The sequence below is a fragment of the Delphinus delphis genome, chromosome 4, assembly GCF_949987515.2.
Source record: "Delphinus delphis chromosome 4, mDelDel1.2, whole genome shotgun sequence".
In the NCBI taxonomy this organism is placed as follows: Eukaryota; Metazoa; Chordata; class Mammalia; order Artiodactyla; family Delphinidae; genus Delphinus; species Delphinus delphis.
The window spans coordinates 77,354,010-77,376,303 of NC_082686.1; the positions used below are offsets into that span (position 1 = coordinate 77,354,010).

The following is a 22,294-nucleotide window of genomic DNA, read 5'->3' on the forward strand; positions in this document are numbered from 1 at the left end:
TTAGGAACCTACATGAGGTCAGCACAGTTTACCTCTTCATCTTAGAAATGAATTCTTCCATTCTCCTTCACTCTCTGTTTGAGGTTCCAAATATGTCAGACCTGGTCATCATTCTACTTTAGTCCTTTCAGTGACTTCCTGCTACATTTTGCATAAAATCCAAACTCCTTACCTTGTCTTGTAAGGTCAGCCTGATCTAGCCCCTGCTTATCTTAGAACCTCAGTTCCAGCCCTTCTCTCCCTCTTACCAGGCCCTGCCACCTCAACCATGAACAGATCGACCCTGGCTCCTTCTCAGGCTTTTTTTTTTCTTAGCTCAGACATCACCTTCTCAGAGGTGTCATCCCTGACTACCCTATTTAAAATTGCCTCTCCTCCACAGCCCTCCAACACTGTTGCTGTTGTCACTGTTTTAATCTCAGCCCCTTATTTCTTACCCTGAAATCACTTGTATGTCTTCTGTTTATTTGTTTGTTGTCCGTTCACACACACATATATATATATATATATATATATATATATATATATATATATATATTTTTTTTTTTTTTGGATATCTCTCCCAAACTATTCTTAGTAATGCTAACAGCAAGGAATTACCTTAACACCTCTGCCTCCCGAGGCAATTTTGGATAACTTCTAAATGTATGTACACACTTACATCTACACACATACATATGCATACACATAAATTTATACTTCAATATTCTAAATATATGGTCAATATTCTAAATATATATGCCCACATATATATATGTATATGTGTATAAGTGTATATATATATATGTGTGTGTATATATAACAAATTTTTTATTTCATTATTATATATCTATATAATTCATTTCCTTATCTATTTTTTTCTACTCACTGAGGATAAATAATACTAACATCTATACTTTTATTTATTCATCATTTACTCATGATGCTATTTGCATCATTTAGGCAGATACTATTTGCTAAGACACTATTTTAGGCACCCAGGATACAGCAGTGAGGAAAACAAAGGTCCCTGCCCTTGTAGATTTGACACTCTAGTGGGGCTAAACTAAACAGTTGACAGGCTAAACAAATTAATTAAGTAGTATGTGGAAGCTGATAAGGTGACAACCGCTATGGACAAGAGAAAAAGTTGAGCAGGGTAAGTGAGATCAGGAATGGCAGGAGTGGAGATGGGAATAGATATAGATATTGAGGTCTAGCTAACCAGGAGATAGCAAGAGCAGGCTTATTACCATTTTACAGAAAAGGAAACTAAGTCTGGACAGGCTAAGCAAGCAGTACCTAGGATTCAAACCCAACTCTGACTTCAAAACCAGCCAACTTTTCACCACCCACTTTATCCATTCAACCCCCAAACCCTGCTACTGTCTCACAATGTAATTGGAAAACTGAAGTTTAATCTTCCAGAAAAGAGCTATTGAGTGTGTATTATCGTTCTCAAGTGTCCATCATTTCTTTAAGTGGAAAAACCACCTATATCTATTTCAATGAGAGTCTAGCTTCTTCCATGTGCACTAAATTAGCTCAAAAGAAGAAAGTAGAAAATGTGCACTCATAATGTTACAGTCCAAATTAAAGCTAAATATTTTATCCCTTTACTGCTTTGCAGAAGATTATGGTAATTAATGGTGATAGAGAGCTTGCTTTATATTTTTTTAAAAAAAGCTCTCTTTTTATTTCCCAAACAAAAAATGTCACTGTGCCTAACCCAGGTGTCTGTGTACTCCTCCCACCCCCAAACCTGGATCCAGAGGGAGAAAACAGTTTGCAGGTTGTGGGAATGTAGCAGAATCACATCCTTAAGGACATAGAAAGTGTCTTTATGGATGTGACTCTTAACGCAGTGGTCACTTGTGATTCTCACTGAGGCCAAGGAGGCTGCCGGGTATCTGGATCTGATGATGCTCCACATGCCTGACATGCGGATGCCTCTGTGGAACTAAGAGTATGGATCTACTCTTAGCTTTTCATGGTGTCTCCTAAGTCATTACCTTCCAGGCACAGATTCATAGAACAACATGCCTTAGAGAGGACCTTGTCCAAGTTCCTCACTCTGGAGGTTAGAAAAAGGACTCTTAGAGAAGGAAAAGCCACTAACCAGTATCAGGGCTGTTGCACTGAATGATTGAGGGGGAAAAAGCATAACCTTGGAGTTAGAAATCTAGGGTGCAAGTCCCAACTCCACTATTTGCTGGCTGTGTGACCTTAGAAAATATTTAGCCTCTCAGACTCGGGATGTAGAATGGTGTTGAGAACAATTACTTTGATTACCTCAGATTATTGTAAGAAAAAAATACTTGCATGCATGTGCGTATATAATAACAAGCATTTTCAGGGCTTAAGATTCTATTAAAAAAAACTGTTAATTTGAATCTAGGTCTTCTACTTTCTAATCCGATATTGATTTGGGCATGCAGTTGAATATCTCTGTAGTTGTTAATCATAATGAAGGTTAAAATCCCCATGTACCAGGCTCTTACCAAATGTTTTGGCACCTGACTGACACCTACCAAAAGCTGGATGAAATGGGTTCTATTATCCCCTTTTTACAGATGATGAGAATAAAGTAGGGATAGACGAAATAACTTGTCTAAGGTCAAATCCAGGGAAGGTGGTCTGATGCTAAAGCCCATGATGTTACACAACCACAATTTTAGGTCACCATAGCATCTAACCATAACTGGCGTAAGGAACTATGTTATCTATGAAAAGAACATTTTCAGAAATGACGGGTTCTCTTTTCTGTTGCCTTTAGCACTGATTGGGAAAAGAGGAAGCCAGTGTCATCATAAGGACTTATGTGTCAGACAGGAAGAAACTACAGGCATCTCCTACATATAAACTAGACATAAAAGGTCACCTGCCCTCATGTCCAATTATATCAAATAATAGCTGGACTGGTATGAATTCTTCACTGCTTTTAGAAAGTGAGATCAAAGCTCACTGCAGCTGCCCACTTCCCTGGAAACTTCCTACTTTCTTTCAGGTAATTTATTTAGGACACTTGACACTGGCCTTGCTGTCAGTATATGCAAGCATGAACTTCAGTGTCATCCTTCATTGTGCTTGCTGCAAAATGTCCTGTATTATTGGGATAAAAATGTCTTTTTCCATGATTGAGCCAGTGATGTTCAATCTTATTAGAGTCTGTGACTCCTTATCATTTGTCTGATTTTGTGACCACAAAATTAAAAAAAAAATAAAATAAAGTTACCTTATTAGTCTGTAGAGATGGCCTTTGAAATAATTAATGATATGATAAAGTATGAGAAAACTAGAAAGCCAATGCTGGGCGTACCTGACACAGCATGAATCCATCATCTATTTAACTCAACCTTTTGGGTACAGGGCACTGTGCTAGGCATGGGGCAGGATAAACCATGCCCTCAGCTGCTTGGGTGCTAATCAGGGACTTGGACAAGAAGACAAAGGGACAAATTACTGGCCCACAGTTAAAAAAGAAACGTAAAAAAAATTTTTTTTAACTATAATAGAGAGAGAAAGAATATGTTACAAGCATATAAAGGGTTCTCCAAAACTGGGAAGAATCAAGAAGGGATTGGAGTAGTAGGTTTGGGAAGGAAAGCAGGGGAAAGGAGATGGCACCTGAGGCGGCGTGAGGACACAGGGAGGGGACATTTATGGATCTAGTTATACGAGTCCTGAGCTCTTATGCTGCGCTGTCTAGTAAACATGGGATAGTAGACCGAAGAGCTTTGTGCTCAGGCACGCACATTCTAATTCTCACTAATTGGATAACTGTGGGCAATTCTCTAAGTCTCTCAGAACCTCAGTTCTTTCATCTGTAAAAGGTAGACAATAATATGGACCTGAGAGTTATTTTTATGCTTAAATGAAATGACAGAAATACATGCACCAATGAATACTGATTTCCCTCGCCCTCCTCTGTTTAACCAGAAAATAGATTTCTTGGCATAATACAAGCAGGGTATTTTCTCTTTATTCCCCTTTCAATCTTTAGCCTTGACTTTTACAAAGAGATGTGGCAATAGAATTTCAGAGTTGAAAGGAATCTTAAAAAAAATATAACAACGTATTGCAGCCGAAGAGCCTTAGAGATGAACTAGACCAGCTGTCTCATACTTTAGGCCCAAAGGTAAAGCGACTTCCCAGGCACAGGCAAGATAATACCAGGATCAGAAAGACAGGATGGGGATGGGTGGGTCATGGGTCCTAATCCAGGTCCTCAGTTCTAGTCCAGGGGCTGCACAATTTCAGGTCTTTCCTAGCTCTGAAATGAAATGCAGAGATGAGTCTCAGCATTGGAGCTTGCTTTGTGCTATGCGATAAGGTCCTGCTACTTAACCTCTCTGAGTCTCAGGTGCCTCAAAGAATACACAGGATTACTGCCAGGACCGAATGAGATGACAAGACGTAAAACACTCAGTACAAGCCATGATGGAGTTCACTAAAGGGCAGCTATTAAATTTTGATTTTCACAACTGAACAGACTAATAAACTGAAAGAACTCATGGCAGAAGAAAGAATTCATGTTCATTAAACGCCTCCTATGGAAAAGGCACTGAGAAAGAGACTCAAGCTTCTAGGTAGGCATCAGTGTTCCTGTTTCCCAGCTGAGGAGACCGAGGCACATCTCAACATAATAACTTGCCTGAGGTACCCTCCAGACGCTAAGACTCCACACTGCCGCAGCTGCTAGAGCTAGGCTAGAACATGGTCAGGCTAGAAGGAGGTCTCCTAACAACCTCGTCAGTGCAAACCATGCATTCTCACTTTCAAAAAGGAGAAAAAAAAAAAAAAGAGCAAATCAGTAGCTAACCTGGTTTAATCCCCCAAAATATAAGATACCAAATGTTCTGTAACCTTCCTGTTCTTTGGGGTTTTTATTTCTCCCACAGATCAATTTCCAAAATGAGCAAAGAGCACAGTAGGTGGCTCTCTTTAATATTTCACGGCCAAGACAATAGTGACTCAACAGATCCTACATCTGTGTCACCAGCAAAAGCCTGACCAAGTTGAGCAACAAATGAAACTGTGTGTATATTGGAGATAACCTTTACTTTTTTCTTCTGCTTCTTCCTCTGATTTTCTCCAGCTACATTCTGCTTTTCTAACTGTGCCAGGTAAGATGCCGCTGACTGCCTACCTTTTGGCAAAAGCAAACATATGCTTCCAAAGGCCAAACTCAAGGAGCACAGCGTTTCTCCCCAAACTGCCTTTGCAAGCCTGTCTGCTTGCTGCAAAGCAAAGAAACCTAAAGGCCTGTGGGAAGTCTCAACTGATAAATGGCCCCATTGCCTGGGCCGGAAACAGATCTGTTCATTTTCCTACATAAGCCTGCAGCCGTCAGTTTCCACAGGGAGGATTGAAACTCCAGACCAATGATCAGCATCACCAGCCAGCAGTGGCCTTTCCTGCGAATGCTGCCTCTGTACACTGTTCACTATATTCCATCCTTTCCGACTTCGGAATTGGCAAAAGAAGAGAAAAATGGTATGGTCACTCATGGTATTCGTTCCTCAATCTTAACAGCCTGTGTATTAGCACGAGGATGGCAGAAACAAGAAACCACTCAGAACAGGAAGAAAAACATGACACAATTCTAAGCTTTATGTCTTCATAGTACGCTTACTCCTAGGAATTGAAGGTACATTACTTCAAACACATGTGAGTAGGCAGGCTGCCTTAGAGAGCATCACCCTGAAACTTCCTCTCCTGAGAGCTGGTCCCGCTATAGTTCTCTTAGCAAGGAAATATCCTCTTTGGGACAAAAAGGATACCCTGAAATCACCAAACAAATAAGGTCAACCCAACAACTGAAGTAAATTGTTAAAGATCTCATTGGAGAGACGACAGGGTGTGATGGAAAAGCCCTTAACTAGAAGTCAAAAGCTGTGATCTGTATTCCCAAGGCTGAAACTTATGAACCATGTGACCCTGGGCAACTTCTCATTTCTCTGACTCTTATTCAATTGTTTTCTCAATAAACTGAGATCAACTAAGAAGAAATATCATTTAATGAGCACTTACTCACTACATGTACTTTACATTATTCTACTTAATTTAATCCTCACACGCATCCTTGGGGTAAGCATTTTTTTTTTCACTTTAGAATTGGATAAAACAGAAACTCTAAATGGTGAAATAAATTGCTTAGTATTACCCAGCTACATAGGAATTAGAGCTGAAATCTGAATTTGATGACAAAACCAGCTTTTTTCATACTTTATCATATCATTATATTATCCTTCCACTATTAATATGTCTGCCATGTCCTTCTCTCAAGGCTACTGCAAGTAACAAGGAAGATAGTATATATGGAATACACTGTGGAAATTTTAAAGTTTTATATATATATATATTTGGTAACAAATAATCTCTATAAGGAGAAAGGGTACAACTGAGTATCCTTTCTTTAAAAAACCAGAACTAAAAGGAATTAGCTTTCAATCTCCCATCCCCTTGTTCTGACCTTATTTTGAACATTCTCCTTTTCCCTACAAGTCCCCAGTCTCTCAGGCACGCGTTCAGATGTATCCTGGCCAGCTCATCACAATGCATGCACACGGAACAGGCTGACGGAAGCAAGCGATCCAATCCTCGGCAAATGTCTGGTACGGGAGCTACCTAAGAGGGTACCACCAAACTCTTTCCTTTCCTCAAGGTGTATCACATCCCTGCTCTGCATACATCAGTAACACAGGCATATGTGATGGACTGTGGAGCAGGTAGCCAACTATAAATACTGCATGCTCAGTTCAGGGACTTATGGCATAGCCAGGAGATGATAGTAAAAACTGTATGAAGTCAATCAGAATAAAATCAATTGTTATGAGCCAGGTGGGGGGTATGTAAAGGACACTATTTCACTTTAAAATACCAATAATGCCAATAATAAAGGAAGCCTGGTGAGGGCACATGTGGATATTTGTGTTTATATGAGGTAAGTGTGTGTCCAAAAGGGACTGAATTTAGCAGCATCACTGTATGATCCAAAAGAAACACACGGGGATCTTGTTGTTTGCCTATATTAGCTGAGAAATATAAAGCTGCTTGTCTGACCTGACACAGGGGGAATAAAAGGCTTAGAACAGTCTGTGACATAGATGAAACTTGCAACTTCTCCTCTTGTCTTTCTACCTCTCATCCAATTCAAGACCCTCTTTGCCGGTAAAGGATGCCTCAGATCGAAGTTTCACAGACCTGAGGCTTGGCCTAAAAACTAGCAGGGCATTGGCATCACTGGGAAACCTTTTATACACCAAGTCAAGCATCTACGATCAAAGTCACATGTAGAGGGCGTTCAGAAAACACTATAAAAGAGCTGTTCAAACTCCAAAGAAGAAAAAAACACAACATCTAGATTAAAAAAAAAAAAAAGTCACTCTATCTGAAAATTCAGCTTCCTAAAAACCCACTGTCTCCAAGGTTACTATGCAGTAACATTTATAATTGTTGCCATCAATGTCAAACTGAACAGGTGCCAAGCCAGGCACTGTGCTAACCATGTTATTTGAATTATCCCGTTTCATCCTCCCAAGTGCCCTAAGGGCTCATTGTGACCGTGAAAATCTCCATTTTATGGCTGGAAAAAAAACAAAAACCAAAACAAAACTGAGTATCAGAAAGATTGGATAACTTGCCCAAGTTCACACGGCTAATAGGTGGCAGAGCTGGAGTGAAGGCCAGGTAAATCCTTCTTCTCAGCTGGTAGCTAACCTTAGCGGTGTTTCACAATTTCACAACCAGCGGGCGGAGGCAAGACAGACTGGGAACTGGTTCTTAAAGGAAACGGCAGAAGTTTGCTTTTGTGTTTGTGATTTTTCTCTTTAACTCAGCTTCCTTGTTCCCTCCCAGGACTTAGAAGTGACAGGGGGCTATGGCTCCGTGAGGTCAGCTATTCCTGTAAGAGAAGCATCCTATTTCCCACAGGACGACCGGCCCCGCTTCCCCTGGGGCTGGAGAGAGCACTGTACCAAACGAGGTGACTGACGCCCGGACGTCCCTCACCTCTCCACGGACTCTACCAGGAGTCTGACGGACACCCTCGGTGGGGCATCTTTCTGAGAAAACAGGTCAGCGGAAGAGAAAGAGAGGCTTGCAAGCAGCCTTTACCCAGGCTGTCACAGGTCCAAGCTGGAAACGACGTGATACCCAGTGGCAACGCTGGGACACACTGCCCCCTTCTATCCTCACCGTTCACAGCAGCACTCCAGAGAGACCAAGGCCGGGGGTATACCGGGGTACATCCCTTAAAGAGCTGGGAGAGGGCTGCAGTGACGCGCAGCACTCACACAACTGCGTTACTTAAATGCCTACAAAGCGAAGACGGGACTCTGGACAGTGGGTTCGAGTCCTGCCCACGGCACTAACTTAGCTGTGATCTATCCCAGCCGCTGCCTTGCTCTGTGCCTCAGTTTGCCCTTCTGTAAAATAGGGTTGAAGGAGACGATGCGTAAGAATCCTTCCACCTTGAGATTCTCTAGATCGGTGATCCCCCGAGCTCTCATCACCGCGCGAGACTCACCTTTCCTGGGAGGCAGAGCGGGAGCAGCGAAGGCGGCGGGGATGGGTGCAGGATCGCCCAGCACCGCGTCTTTCAGTGCGCTTGGCCAAAGCAGAGTCCCGGGGACCCGGATCCGGCCAGTCTTCCAGCAACGAGCCTCTTACTTTCCGCCGCACTTTCTTTTTTCCCCCTTTGGGGCTCCTCCCCTGCCGCTGCGCGATTGGCCGGCGCTGCGCGGCTCCCGCTCCACCCGGCGCCTCGCCAGCCACCAGCGCTTCCCAGAGCGGAGGCCGCGGGGCGGCACCGAGAGCGGCCCCGCCCGCGGCGAGGAGGAGCGGCGCCAGGCCCGCGGTCGGCAAGAGGCTGCGCTAGGCCCTTCGGCCGCCGGCTGGAGCGCGCAGGAAGGGACAGCGTGGGTCCTGCAGCTTGACACCATGCCAGGCGCTCTGGGGAGATGCGTCCCCGGCTATACACATAGACTCACACTTGCGCTCATTGCAACATCCTGGTCTCACAATCGAGATCGCCTTTTCTTTCCTGCTCTGTGTATTTAGCTCTCGTGCTGCACCAAGGCCATAAATCAATTCAGGCCGCAGGATTTGAGCCCCCATCGTGTGCCAAGCCCAGAGCGCGACGGGAAGAAACAGACTCAATCTCGGTGGTCTGGCGCTCCGCTCCGCTACAAAAATGACAGTCATGGGAACAAACTACTGCTCAGGACAGCCAAACGGAACCTGTATTTTCCACTGGTGTATACCCAATGTGCCTAGGAAGGTGCCTGGCACAAAGTAGGCACTCAGTACATGTGCACTGAATGAGTGAATGGATGAAATAATCATTATAGAAGCAAACAATCTCAAAAGAATTACTCCCTTTCATGCACTCCCGTTTCTCCAGATTTCTGAGAGAGCCCTCAGCCACCCTCTAACACTCTAGATGGTAGTCTGTATACTCATCCTGAGAAGCTTTACAATGACTGTCAACTCCTTTGCTCAAGAATCTTCTCTTGTTCTCTATCGCTAGTCCATCACGATTTCTTCCTGACTGGCAAGGCCCTTCATCACTTTTCCCCATTTCTGGGACTCCCTAACAAAAGCTATCTACCAAGTTGACTTGTCTCTTCACACATGCTTTACTCCACCACCTCCATGACTTTTCTTCTGCTCTTAGAGTTACCTAATTGAATCGTATTTATTTATTTATCCAAGAAATTGAGATCCAAAGAAAGCAATTAAAGAGACGGGGGGGGGGGGGGGGGAAGACAGGAAAGAAGAAAAGGTCCTCATGAACTAGTAGGTGGAAGTAGGAGGTACCAGTCTCTAGGTACCAGCTAAAGATGGACAGCAGTGCAAAACTCACACACTGCCCCCGCCCTCAAAGGGTTTAACTCCCCAAGGGAAAATCGCAGTATAATTGAAGCTGTAGCAATGTTCATGTTGTTTCATTTATTGATATCGCTTATGGAAATTAATCCTGAGAAATTATTTGTCTCTGGTTACCTGGCACACAGTACATGCTCACAACATTGTTAGTAAGCCAAAAAGGAAACAATATAAAATTTTAAAAGTTTATTGTATGAAGCAGAAGTAAAAGTGCTCTTTAGGGCTTCCCTGGTGGCGCAGTGGTTGAGAGTCCGCCTGCCGATGCAGGGGACACGGATTCGTGCCCCGGTCCGGGAAGATCTCACATGCCGCGGAGCAGCTGGGCCTGTGAGCCATGGCCGCTGAGCCTGCGCGTCCGGAGCCTGTGCTCCGTAATGGGAGAGGCCACAACAATGAGAGGCCTGCATAACGCAAAAAAAAAAACAAAAAAAAAAACTGCTCTTTGATGTATTATTCACTCATTAAATATATTTCAGGGCATCCAATTTTTTTTCTTATATAATACACTCATTGAACACTCTTATAACATGTGCTTACAAAGTAGCAGGCACTTTGCATGTATCAGCTAATTCTCACGATAATTTATAAGGTACTGTTATTATCTCCAATTTATAGATGAGATATAGAGAAGTTGTATCTTGTCCAAGGGCACAAGCCTACAAGAAGAGAATGCAAAATAAGAACTGAGGCAGTCTCCTTGCTCTTAACTACCCAACTAGACAGTCTCATGTGCTTTCTAGAAGTCCTTACTCTGTGCCAGGCACACGGTGATTCAGAATTGAACCAGATATAGCCCTTCACTTTGAGGAGTTACTCATAGTTTAATGAGGATGACGTCATATAGACAAATCATCACAGTATTAAATATTGTAATTTTAAGACAACATAAGTGACTGGGAATGAAACTGGTTAGATAACCAATGCTGTATATTCACACAATAAAGTATTTGCTGTCATAATTAACAGATTATGAAACTGTGTCTACAAAGGAAAAGGCTTACAATATAGTTAGTCAGGTTGTATAAAAGGTATGAAAACATGGACAGTAATTGAAAGAAATGTGGAAAGTGTTAATGTGTCAGAATTATGGGAGTATTTTTCTTTTTTAAATTTGCTTAACGGCAAAATTTTATTGTAACAGTTAATAAATGTTTGAAAACTCACATACTAGGCATTCAATGAACAATTGTGGCCTAAGTGAATGAATGAATGAGGCTGCAAGCTCATTGGTGTCAGTGCCTAACAGTATTGGGTGCGTAAGAAATGCTTAGAAAAATATTTTGAAATTGACTGAGTATTTGGAAAAGCATCATTACTCTCTTCTTGCCTCGGCTACTAACCTCTACTTCTTTTTTCAGGTTATCTCTAATCATTTTGCAGTAGTTGTAAGGGGGCCTCAGAATTTTGCTTTTCCCTTGAACCCAGTCCAGTCAGACTTTTGTCCCTAATACTCCATAGTTAAGGTATCTAATGACTTTCACTTTGCCAAATTCAGTGGTCAATTTGTGGTCTTCACCTTACTTGACCTATTTAACAGCACCAGACACAGTTATTCAGTTTCTCCTTCAAACTCCTTTTTATTTGACTCCTTGTTTTCTATCAATTTTTTCTGCTGCTCCTCTTTCATTGGATCCTTTACCTCTTGGTGACCTCTGAGAGTTAGAATGTCCCAGAGCTCAATCCTTGGTGTACTTAGTCCCTCCCTAGAGGATGTCATCTCAAACATCTATGTGATAAAAACTTGCAAACTTAAATCTACAGTAGGAAACCACTACTATTGTCTCCTTACTATCTCTTCTTAGATGTTTCATACACACTTCAAATTTCACTTGTTCAAAACAAACTCTTTATGTTTACATAAAGCACCCCAACCTCCCAGTTGCTTCTCCTTTAAGACTGGCTTCCCCTGCCTTAGAATGCTTGTCTTCACAATGATGCTCCTCCAGCACCTCCAGGGGACCGGATCTAGATGAGTGACAGGGTGAGGGACAAAGACATGTTTTCCAAACGACAGCCTGAGTCTTCTTGGCCTATGGCCCAAAGCTCCTGGAGACTGTTAGAAAAGACCTAATTTTCTCTCCTTACTTTTCTCCTTCCAAACAGAAGCTTTGAAGCAAAGGTCAGGATTTTAATAAAGTCTTGGAGGATGGTTATTATGCAATGTTGACACTTCACTACAGCAGGAAATTTCAAGACAAGAACTTTGCACGTAAACAGGAGAAACTTATCTTTATGTTTCTAACTTAGCCTTGTAAGTAGTTAACAACACATTTACCAGCTTCCAGCCTCCAAAACTCTAATCAAAATGGAAGGCGTACTCTTCACATAGATACCATAACGTGTATTACCCCATAAGCCAACCCCCTGCAATATTCTTTTGGGCAGACTCAATCTAAATTGGTCACCATCTGGTGAATAGCAACCAGTCCATTTCAGTTAAAATCATGCTAACATTTGCTTGTTCTTACAGCAATATGAGAGGGCTGTACCATTCAGCCCTATTTTTTTTTCTGTGCAGCAATAGGAAGCTTGAAGGATCCCCTAACAGGCAGGCACTTGTTATATTACTCATCTCCAGAGAGGGATTTTCAACTAGTCATCTGAGATTCAGAGACTGTGTATAGGATTCTTTCTCTGCCACCAGCATTGGGTAATTTGTTTTACCTTTTTTTCATTCATTTATCCAAACATATGTTGAATATTTGCTCTACATGAGCACTGTGAGCAATGCTGAAATAGGGTCGTCGTGGATCTTTCATAATAGAAAAAGACACAATGTCTACATAGATTATACAAAACAAGGTTGAAATAATATCTCCCCTCCAAAGAACAACTATTATGTGGCATGTCCTTTGAACATGCATTATTTCTAAACTTTACAATAGCCTTCAGAAATAGACATAGTTTTCCCTTCTTTTACTGGTGAGATAAGAGAGTGAGAGAAGCTTACTTACCTAAGAACACACAGCTAGTTAAGGTTGAACCCAATAGCAAACCCCAGGTTTAACAAATTCTCAAGGTCACATTTTCCCATACTACCCTGAGGTCCCCCAAAAAGTTCAAATAAAGTATTCTTGGAGTATTGAGGAACAAAAATTTCTTCTGTTTGGAGGGGATCAAGGAACGAAACAGAGAAGGTGTCATAGCAGGGACTGGAAGGAGAGGTGAAATAAAGATGTATGGTGACAAAGGAGGAAGCAGTAAGACACTACAGGACAAAGGAAAAGCATTCATTCGTCCACCCAACTATTGCTTGACGTATAAATAAAATAACTTCAACGTGACGTGGTAAGTGCTTTTGGAAACAGAGTGCAGTCCTCCGTATGAACCCAGAGGAAGGTGTTTGCACGTGGTCCCAAGAGGTGGGAAAGAGGAAGAGTCAGACTCCCCTGACGCTAGCTAGAAAACACACGGGAGGTAATGGGAAAAAAAAAAAAGTGGAAAAAATGTACTTTAATTGGATATTGGAATAAAAATGGGGAAAATATTATTGAAATTGCTCATTACAGAGCAAGAACTGTGACTTATTGGCTTTTATATCACAGAATGGTGCTTGACACAAAAAGTGAACAAATGAATCAGTTACTGACATCTGTTGAGGGCCAGGTGCTCTCTAAGCCTGGTGCTTCTTACAAATATTATATTATCATCACAGCATCTCCATGAGGTAGGTATTTATTTTTTTAATTTAATTTTATTTATTTATACAGCAGGTTCTTATTAGTTATCTATTTTATACATATTAGTGTATACATGTCAATCCTAGTCTCCCAATTCATCCCACCATCTTTCCCGCCATGGTGTCCATGTGTTTGTTCTCTATGTCTGTGTCTCTATTTCTGCCTTGCAATCCAGTTCACCTGTACCATTTTTCTAGATTCCACATATATGCGTTAATATACGATATTTGTTTTTCTCTTTCTGAATTACTTCACTCTGTATGACAGTCTCTGAGTCCATCCACGTCTCTACAAATCACCCAATTTCGTTCATTTTATGGCTGAGTAATATTCCACTGTATATATGTACCACATCTTCTTTATCCATTCGTCTGTCAATGGGCATTAGGTTGCTTCCATGACCTGGCTATTGTAAATAGTGCTACAATGAACATTGAGGTGCATGTGTCTTTTTGAATTATGGTTTTCATAGGGTATATATGCCCAGTAGTGAGATTGCTGAGTCATATGGTAATACTATTTTTAGATTTTTAAGGACCCTCCATACTGTTCTCCATAGTGGCTGTATCAATTTACATTCCCACCAACAGTGCAAGAGGGTTCCCTTTTCTCCACACCCTCTCCAGCATTTGTTGTTTGTAGACTTTCTGATGATGCCTATTCTAACCAATGTGAGATGCCTCATTGTAGTTTTTATTTGCATTTCTCTAATAATTAACGATGTTGACCAGCTTTTCTTTTGCCTTTTGGCCATCTGTATGTCTTCTTTGGAGAAATGTCTATTTAAGTCTGCCCATTTTTTTGATTGGGTGTTCATTTTTTTAATATTGAGCAACATGGGCTGTTTATATATTTTGGAAATTAATCTTTTTTTCCATTGATTCATTTGCAAATATTTTCTCCCATTCTGAAGATTGTCTTTTCATCTTGTTTATAGTTTCCTTTGCTGTGCAAAAGCTTTGAAGTTTCATTAGGTCCCATTTGTTTATTTTTGTTTTTTATTTCCATTACTCTCACAGGTGGATCAAAAAAGATCTTGCTGTGATTTATGTCAAAGAGTGTTCTTCCTATGTTTTCCTCTAAGAGTTTTATAGTGTGTGGTCTTACATTTAGGTCTTTAATCCATTTTGAGCTTATTTTTGTGTATGGTGTTATGGACTGCTCTAATGTCATTATTTTATATGTAGCTGTCTAGTTTTCCAGCACCACTTATTGAAGAGACTGTCTTTTCTCCATTGTATATCCTTGCCTCCTATGTCATAGATTAGTTGACCATACGGGCTTGGGTTTATCTTTGGGCTTTCTATCTTGTTCCGTTGATCTATACCTCTGTTTCTGTGCCAGTACCATATTGTCTTGATTACTGTAGCTTTGTAATATAGTCTGAAGTCAGTGAGTCTGATTCCTCCAGCTCCGTTTTTTCCCCTCAAGATTGCTTTGGCTATTTGACGCCTTTTCTGTCTCCATACAAATTTTAATTTTTGTTCTAGTTCTGTAAAAAATGTCATTGGTCATTTGATAGGGATTGCATTGAATCTGTAGATTGCTTTGGTAGTATACTCATTTTCACAATATTGATTCTTCCAATCCAAGAACATGGTATATCTCTCCATCTGTTTGTGTCATCTTTGATTTCCTTCATCAGTGTCTTATAGTTTTCTAAGTACAGGTCTTTTACCTCCTAAAGTAGGTTTTTCCTAGGTATTTTATTCTTTTTGTTGCAATGGTGAATGGGATAGTTTCCTTAATTTCTCTTTCTGACTTTTCATTGTTAGTGTAAAAGAATGCAAGAGATTTCTGTGCATTAATTTTGTCTCCTGCAACTTTACCAAATTCATTGATTAGCTCTAGTAGTTTTCTGGTGGCATCCTAGGATTATCCATGTACAATATCATCTCATCTTCAAACAGTGACAATTTTAATTTTTCTTTTCCAATCTGTATTCCTTTTATTTATTTTTCATCTCTAATTGCCATGAGTAGGACTTCCAAAACTATGTTGAATAATAGTGGCAAGAGTGGACATCCTTGTCTCGTTCCTGACCTTAGAGAAAATGTTTTCAGTTTTTCGCCATTAAGAATGATGCTTGCTGTGGGTTTGTCATATATGGCCTTTATTATGTTGAGGTAGGCTCCCTCTATGCCCACTTTCTGGAGAGTTTTTTTATCATAAGTGGGTGTTGAATTTTGTCAAAAGCTTTTCCCCCATATATTGAGATGATCATGTGGTTTTTATTTTTCAATTTGTTAATATGGTGTATCATATTGATTGATTTGCATATATTGAAGAATCCTTGGATCACTGGGATAAATCCCACTTGATCATGGTGTATGATCATTTTAATGTGCTGTCGGATTCTGTTTGCTAGTATTTTGTTGAGGATTTTTGCATCTATATTCATCAGTGTTATTGGTCTGTAATTTTCTTTTTTTGTAGTGTCTCTGTCTGGTTTTGGTATCGGGGTGATGGTGCCCTCGTAGAATGAATTTGGGAGTGTTCCTTCCTCTGAAAATTTTTGGAAGAGTTTGAGGAAGATGGGTGTTGGCTCTTCTCTAAATGTTTGATGGGATTCACCTGTGAAGTCATCTGGTCCTGGACTTTTGTTTTTTGGAAGATTTTTAATCACAGTTTCAATTTCAGTGCTTGTGACTGGTCTGTTCATATTCTCTATTTCTTCTTGGTTCAATCTTGGAAGGTTATACCTTTCTAAGAATTTTTCCATTTCTTCCAGGTTGTCCATATTATTGGCATAGAGTTGCTTGTAGTAGTCTCTTAGAATGCTTTGTATTTCTGCAGTGTCCCTTGTAATGTCTCCTTTTTCATTTCTAATTTTATTCATTTGAGTCCTCTCTCTCTCTTTCTTGATGAGTATGGCTAAAGGTTTATCAGTTTTGTTTTTCTTCTCAAAGAACCAGCTTTTAGTTTTATTGATCTTTGCTATTGTTTTCTTTGTTTGTATTTCATTTATTTATGCTCTGATCTTTATGATTTCTTTCATTCTATTAGCTTTGGGTTTTGTTTGTTATTCTTCCTCTGGTTCCTTTAGGTGTAAGTTTAGATTGTCTGTTTGAGATGTTTCTTGTTTCGTCAGGTAGGATTGTATTGCTATAAACTTCCCTCTTAAAACTGCTTTTATTAACATGATGATCCAAAACCTATTGGATGCAGCAAAAGCAGTTCTAAGAGGGAAGTTTATAGCTATACAAGCCTACCTTAAGAAACAAGAAAAATCTCAAGTAAACAATCTAACCTTACACTTAAAGGAACTAGAGAAAGAAGAATGAACAAAACTCAAAGTTAGCAGAAGGAAAGAAATCATAAAAATCAGAGCAGAAATAAATGAAATAGAAACAAAGAAAACAATAGCAAAGATCAATAAAACTAAAACCTGGTTCTTTGAGAAGATAAACAAAATTGATAAACCATTAGCCAGACTCATCAAGAAAATGAGGGAGAGGACTCAAATCAATAAAATTAGAAATGAAAAAGGAGAAGTTACAACAGACACCACAGAAATACAAAGAATCCTGAGAGACTACTGCAAGCAAATCTATGCCAATAAAATGGACAACCCGGAAGAAATGGACAAATTCTTAGAAAGGTATAACCTGCCAAGATTGAACCAGGAAGAAACAGAAAATATGAACAGACCAATCATAAGTAATGAAAGTGAAACTGTGATTAAAAATCTTCCAACAAACAAAAGTCCAGGACCAGATGGCTTCACAGGTGAATTCTATCAAACATTTAGAGAAGACCTAACACCCATCCTTCTCAAACTCTTCCAAAAAATTGCAGAGGAAGGAACACTCCCAAACTCATTCTATGAGACCACCATCACCCTAATACCAAAACCAGGCAAAGATACTACAAAAAAAGAAAAGTACAGACCAATATCTCTGATGAATATAGATGCAAAAATCCTCAACAAAATACTAGCAAACAGAATCCAACAACACATTAAAAGTATCATACACCATGATCAAGTGGGATTTATCTCAGGGATGCAATGATTCTTCAATATATGTAAATCAATCAATATGATACATCATATTAACAAATTGAAGAATAAAAACCATATGATCATCTCAATATATGGGGGAAAAGCTTTTGACAAAATTCAACACCCATTTATGATAAAAACTCTCCAGAAAGTGGGCATAAAGGGAACCTACCTCAACATAATAAAGGCCATATATGACAAACCCACAGCAAACATCATTCTCAATGGTGAAAAACTGAAATCATTTCCTCTAAGATCAGGAACGAGACAAGGATGTCCACTCTCACCACTATTATTCAACATAGTTTTGCAAATTCTAGCCACGGCGATCAGAGAAGAAAAAGAAATAAAAGGAATACAAATTGGAAAAGAAGAAGTAAAACTGTCCACAAGGACTCAGAGGCAAAAATATACAAAATAATTTTCACTGCAAAGTAAAGGAGTTGTTACAGTGGAGGATTACTGGACTGAATGTCAATATTATGACATCATATGAGTGTGTTTCATGTATGATAATTGCAATCATTGTTACTTTTCTTGTGGTCATCCATTTACAATGCTTGGTGTCAGTTTATTTATCTCTTATAAAAATAAAATACAGTGTGTGTGTGTGTGAAAAAAAATAAAAATAAGGAAACAGAAAAAAAATTACAAAAAACACCACAAAAAAAACCTGCTTTTACTGCATTCCATAGGTTTTGGATCATCGTGTTTTCATTGTAATTTGTCTCTAGGTATTTTTTTATTTCCTTTTTGATTTCTTCAGTGATCTCTTGGTTCTTTAGTAGTGTATTGTTTAGCCTCCATGTGTTTGTGGTTTTTACATTTTTCCCCTGTCATTGATTTCTAATCTCATAGCATTGTGGTCAGAAAAGATGCTTGATATGATTACAATTTTCTTAAATTTACCAAGGCTTGATTTGTGATTTGTGACCCAAGATGTGATCTATCCTGGAGAATGTTCCATGTGCACTTAACAAGAAAGTGTAATCTGCTGTTTTTGGATGGAATGTCCTATAAATATCAATTAAATCTATCTGGTCTATTGTGTCATTTAAAGCTTGTGTTTCTTTATTAATTTTCTGTCTGGATGATCTATCCATTGGTGTAAATGAGGTGTTAAAGTCCCCCACTATTGTGTTCCTGTTGATTTCCTCTTTTATAGCTGCTAGCAGTTGCCTTATTTATTGAGGTACTCCTATGTTGGGTGCATATATGTTTATAATTGTTATATCTTCTTCTTGGATTGATCCCTTGATCATTATGTAGTGTCCTTCACTGTCTCTTGTAACATTCTTTATTTTAAAGTCTACTTTATCTGATATGAGTATTGCTACTCCAGCTTTCTTTTGATTTCCATTAGCATGGAATATCTTTTTCCATCCCCTCACTTTCAGTCTGTATGTGTCCCTAGGTCTGAAGTGGGTCTCTTGTAGACAGCATATATATAGGTCTTGTTTTTATATCCATTCAGTGGGCCTGTGTCTTTTTGTTGGAGCATTTAATCCATTCACGTTTAAGGTAATTATCGATACGTATGTCCTTTTACCACTTTCTTAATTGTTTTTGGTTTGTTTTTGTAGGTCCTTTTCTTCTTTTGTGTCTCCCACTTAGAGACATTCCTTTAGCATTTGTGGTAGAGCTGGTTTGGTGCTGCTGAATTCTCTTAGCTTTTGCTTGTCTGTAAAGCTTTTGATTTCTCCACTGAATCTGAATGCGATCCTTGCCAGGTAGAGAAATCTTGGTTGTAGGTTCTTCCCTTTCATCACTTTAAATATGTCATGCCACTCCCTTCTGGCTTGTAGAGTTTCTGCTGAGAAATCAGCTGTTGACCTTATGGGAGTTCCCTTGTATGTTATTTGTCATTTTTCCCTTGCTGCTTTCAATAATTCTTCTTTGCCTTTATTTTTTGCCAATTTGATTACTATGTGTCTTGGCATGTTTCTCCTTGGGTTTATCCTATATGGGACTCTCTGTGCTTCCTGGCCTTGGGTGGCTATTTCCTTTCCCATGTTAGGGAAGTTTTCAACTATAATCTCTTCAAATATTTTCTAGGGTTCTCTCTTTCTCTCTTCTCCTTCTGGGACCCCTATAATGTGAATGTTGTTGTGTTTCATGTTGCCCCAGAGGTCTCTTATGCTGTTTTAATTTCTTTTCATTCTGTTTCACAGCAGTGAATTCCACCATTCTGTCTTCCAGGTCACTTATCCATTCTTCTGCCTCAGTTATTCTGCTATTGATTCCTTCTAGTGTAGTTTTCATTTCAGTTATTGTATTGTTCATCTGTTTGTTTGTTCTTTAATTCTTCTAGGTCTTTGTTAAACATTTCTTACATCTTCTTGATTTTTCCCTCCATTCTTTTTCTGAGGTCCTGGATCATCTTCACTATCATTATTCTGAATTTTTTTTTCTGGAAGGTTGCCTATCTCCACCCATTTAGTTGTTTTTCTGGGGTTTTATCTTGTTGCTTCATCTGGTACATAGTCCTCTGCCTTTTCATTTTTTCTATCTTTCTGTGAATGTGGTTTTCATTCCATAGGCTGCAGGATTGTCGGTACGTATTTATTTTTCTTATTTAAGAGATATGAAAAATTCCGAGGCTCAGGGAGGTAAAGAGTTGCCCAACATCACAGAGCTAGGAAGATATAAAGCTACGTTTTAAAGTTTTACTCTAGAACTTGTAGTTTTTTCTCATTCTCTGCCTTGCTCTAAATGCAAGGCTAGGGCAGTGTTGTTTTGTTAGTATCGTTATTATTTACAATAAACATTTTATGGAAGCATAACATGAATGCATAAAATTGCACTAATCATATGTGTAGAGCATGATCAATTTTCACAAAGTAAACACAACCAAGGAAAACACATTATCACAGGTGACAGAGTTTGACTTACTATGGTGTCAATATCTTCATTTCTGTTGGGGTAAAATACTCCCTTTGTAGTAGTGTGTATTCACACACACACTCTTCATGAGAACTGAAGCACTACAGAGTTATAACCTACCTGAAGAAAGAATTAGTTAGTACATGATAGGTCCCTTTAGAGAGCATGTTTGTTCCGTTACATCAGAGGTTATCTCCATTAAACAATAGCACCAGAGCCATTATCGCACCTGGGATAGACCTGGATGGCTCTGAATCCCAAGCAGCAGAAAGAGAAGAGATGGTGAGACTTCTGCATCTAATTTTGAAAATGATCAATGATTAACATGCTGGTATGTTGTATTTCTACAGTTGTAACCTGTAAAATTTAACATTGTCAGAGAGTTATCCTGGATACAGAAAAATCTTGCAAAAGATTTTGGAGAGTAAAGAAAAAGATGTTGGAGAGTAAAGAGGCAAAATAATGCACTTGACAGATGCCAGGTGACCTGAGCTCCAGTCTAGGTTTGGCTTCTCCTTTACTGTGTGATCTGGACACAGTCACTTCTGTTTTCTGAGCTTCTGGCTCCTTTCCTTTAAGATGGTTATGGACTTGGCAATATTATACTGGAACAGTCATCATTAGCCCTTATAACTAAGCAGGTAAATCACCCATAGCTTTTTAATTTTGTTTTATTATTTTCTGAATGATTTTGCAAATAATTAGAGATGCCCAGTTCTTTTACTAATCTGTGGGGTATGGGCTTTGTGTGAGATGAATCACCTCACTCCAGAAGTGATTCTAAAAACTGAAATAGACAACAACTGGATTTGCTGATTTCTCAGTTATCTTCCAGGGCTAAATTTCTAAGATTACATATTAGTTCCAATATAAATTTGGAAAAGTTCCTAAATGGTCACTTAACCAGACTCCAAAAGAAACTGCATTAAAAAACTATATATTTAAACTGTATTCATCTGAGAGTATGACCGCACAGTTTTTATCATGAGGTAATTACATTTAAAATACATTTGGTAAAATTTACACATTGCTAGTGATTGAAATCACATAAAGTCCACAAGAAGGAAGAGATTATTTGGTTGTGTATACTTATTAACCTCGAATGAACTATAATATAATTTGCTTATTTGAGATCTGCTTTGTTATTTAGAAAGTTATCACATGAAAATGAAGATTAAAACAGAGATTTTAAACAATTAGTAAATGTAAAATCCAGTATTATGTTCCACAGGAAGTACACAATAAACTTAAGAAGATAAATTTCTAGTATGAAAGCTATGACAGCTATGTACACTCACATTCATACTATGGAAAAACAAGATGACTTCTGGCTGAGAAATCAGGAAAGGTTTTATGGAGATGGTATTTGAGATTCATCTTGAAAGATGGATAGGGTTTGTCAAAAAGAGCGGGAGGCAGGAGGCATTCAGGCAAGAGAAATTTAGGTAACAGCAGGGACAGAGGCATAGTGGTCTGAACGTGCACAGCAAGAAGAAAAGAAATGGTCCAGTTTTCCTGTCTATAATCTCTATCCTTAGGAGGATGTAGGAATAAGGTAGGAAAGGTTAGTTAGAGAGACTAGTCATGGCAGGCCTGGCCACATTAAGGCATTGTTTTCTGCAACCTTGGGAAAGTTGAAGGGTAAGGGAGTGAGTTGCCTAAGGTCACACATGTAATAAGAGTCAGAGGCCTTAGACTGGAATTCAGACTACCAGATCTGAAGTCTAAAGATCTTTTTGACTGACCCCAATCTACTGAAATGGGGTCAGTAGGGTCATGGGAAAATAACCATGCCAAATACACCACACTTCAAGACCTCCAGAATTTTCTATAATAGCCTAAACGTTTGGAAGTGAGA

At 39.4% G+C, this 22,294-nt stretch overlaps 1 protein-coding gene across 3 annotated transcripts in view; it reads right to left on the reverse strand.

Annotated features, from left to right (window-relative positions):
- Nucleotides 1–8,669, reverse strand: part of IL1RAP (interleukin 1 receptor accessory protein) — a 125,214-nt gene extending 116,545 nt beyond the window's left edge. For all 3 annotated transcript variants that reach the window (XM_060010944.1, XM_060010942.1, XM_060010943.1), the window contains exon 1: nt 8,510–8,669. The gene's annotated coding sequence lies outside the window, so the exon portion shown is untranslated. The remainder of the gene's footprint in view (nt 1–8,509) is intronic.
- Between the last annotated feature and the right edge of the window lie 13,625 nt (nt 8,670–22,294).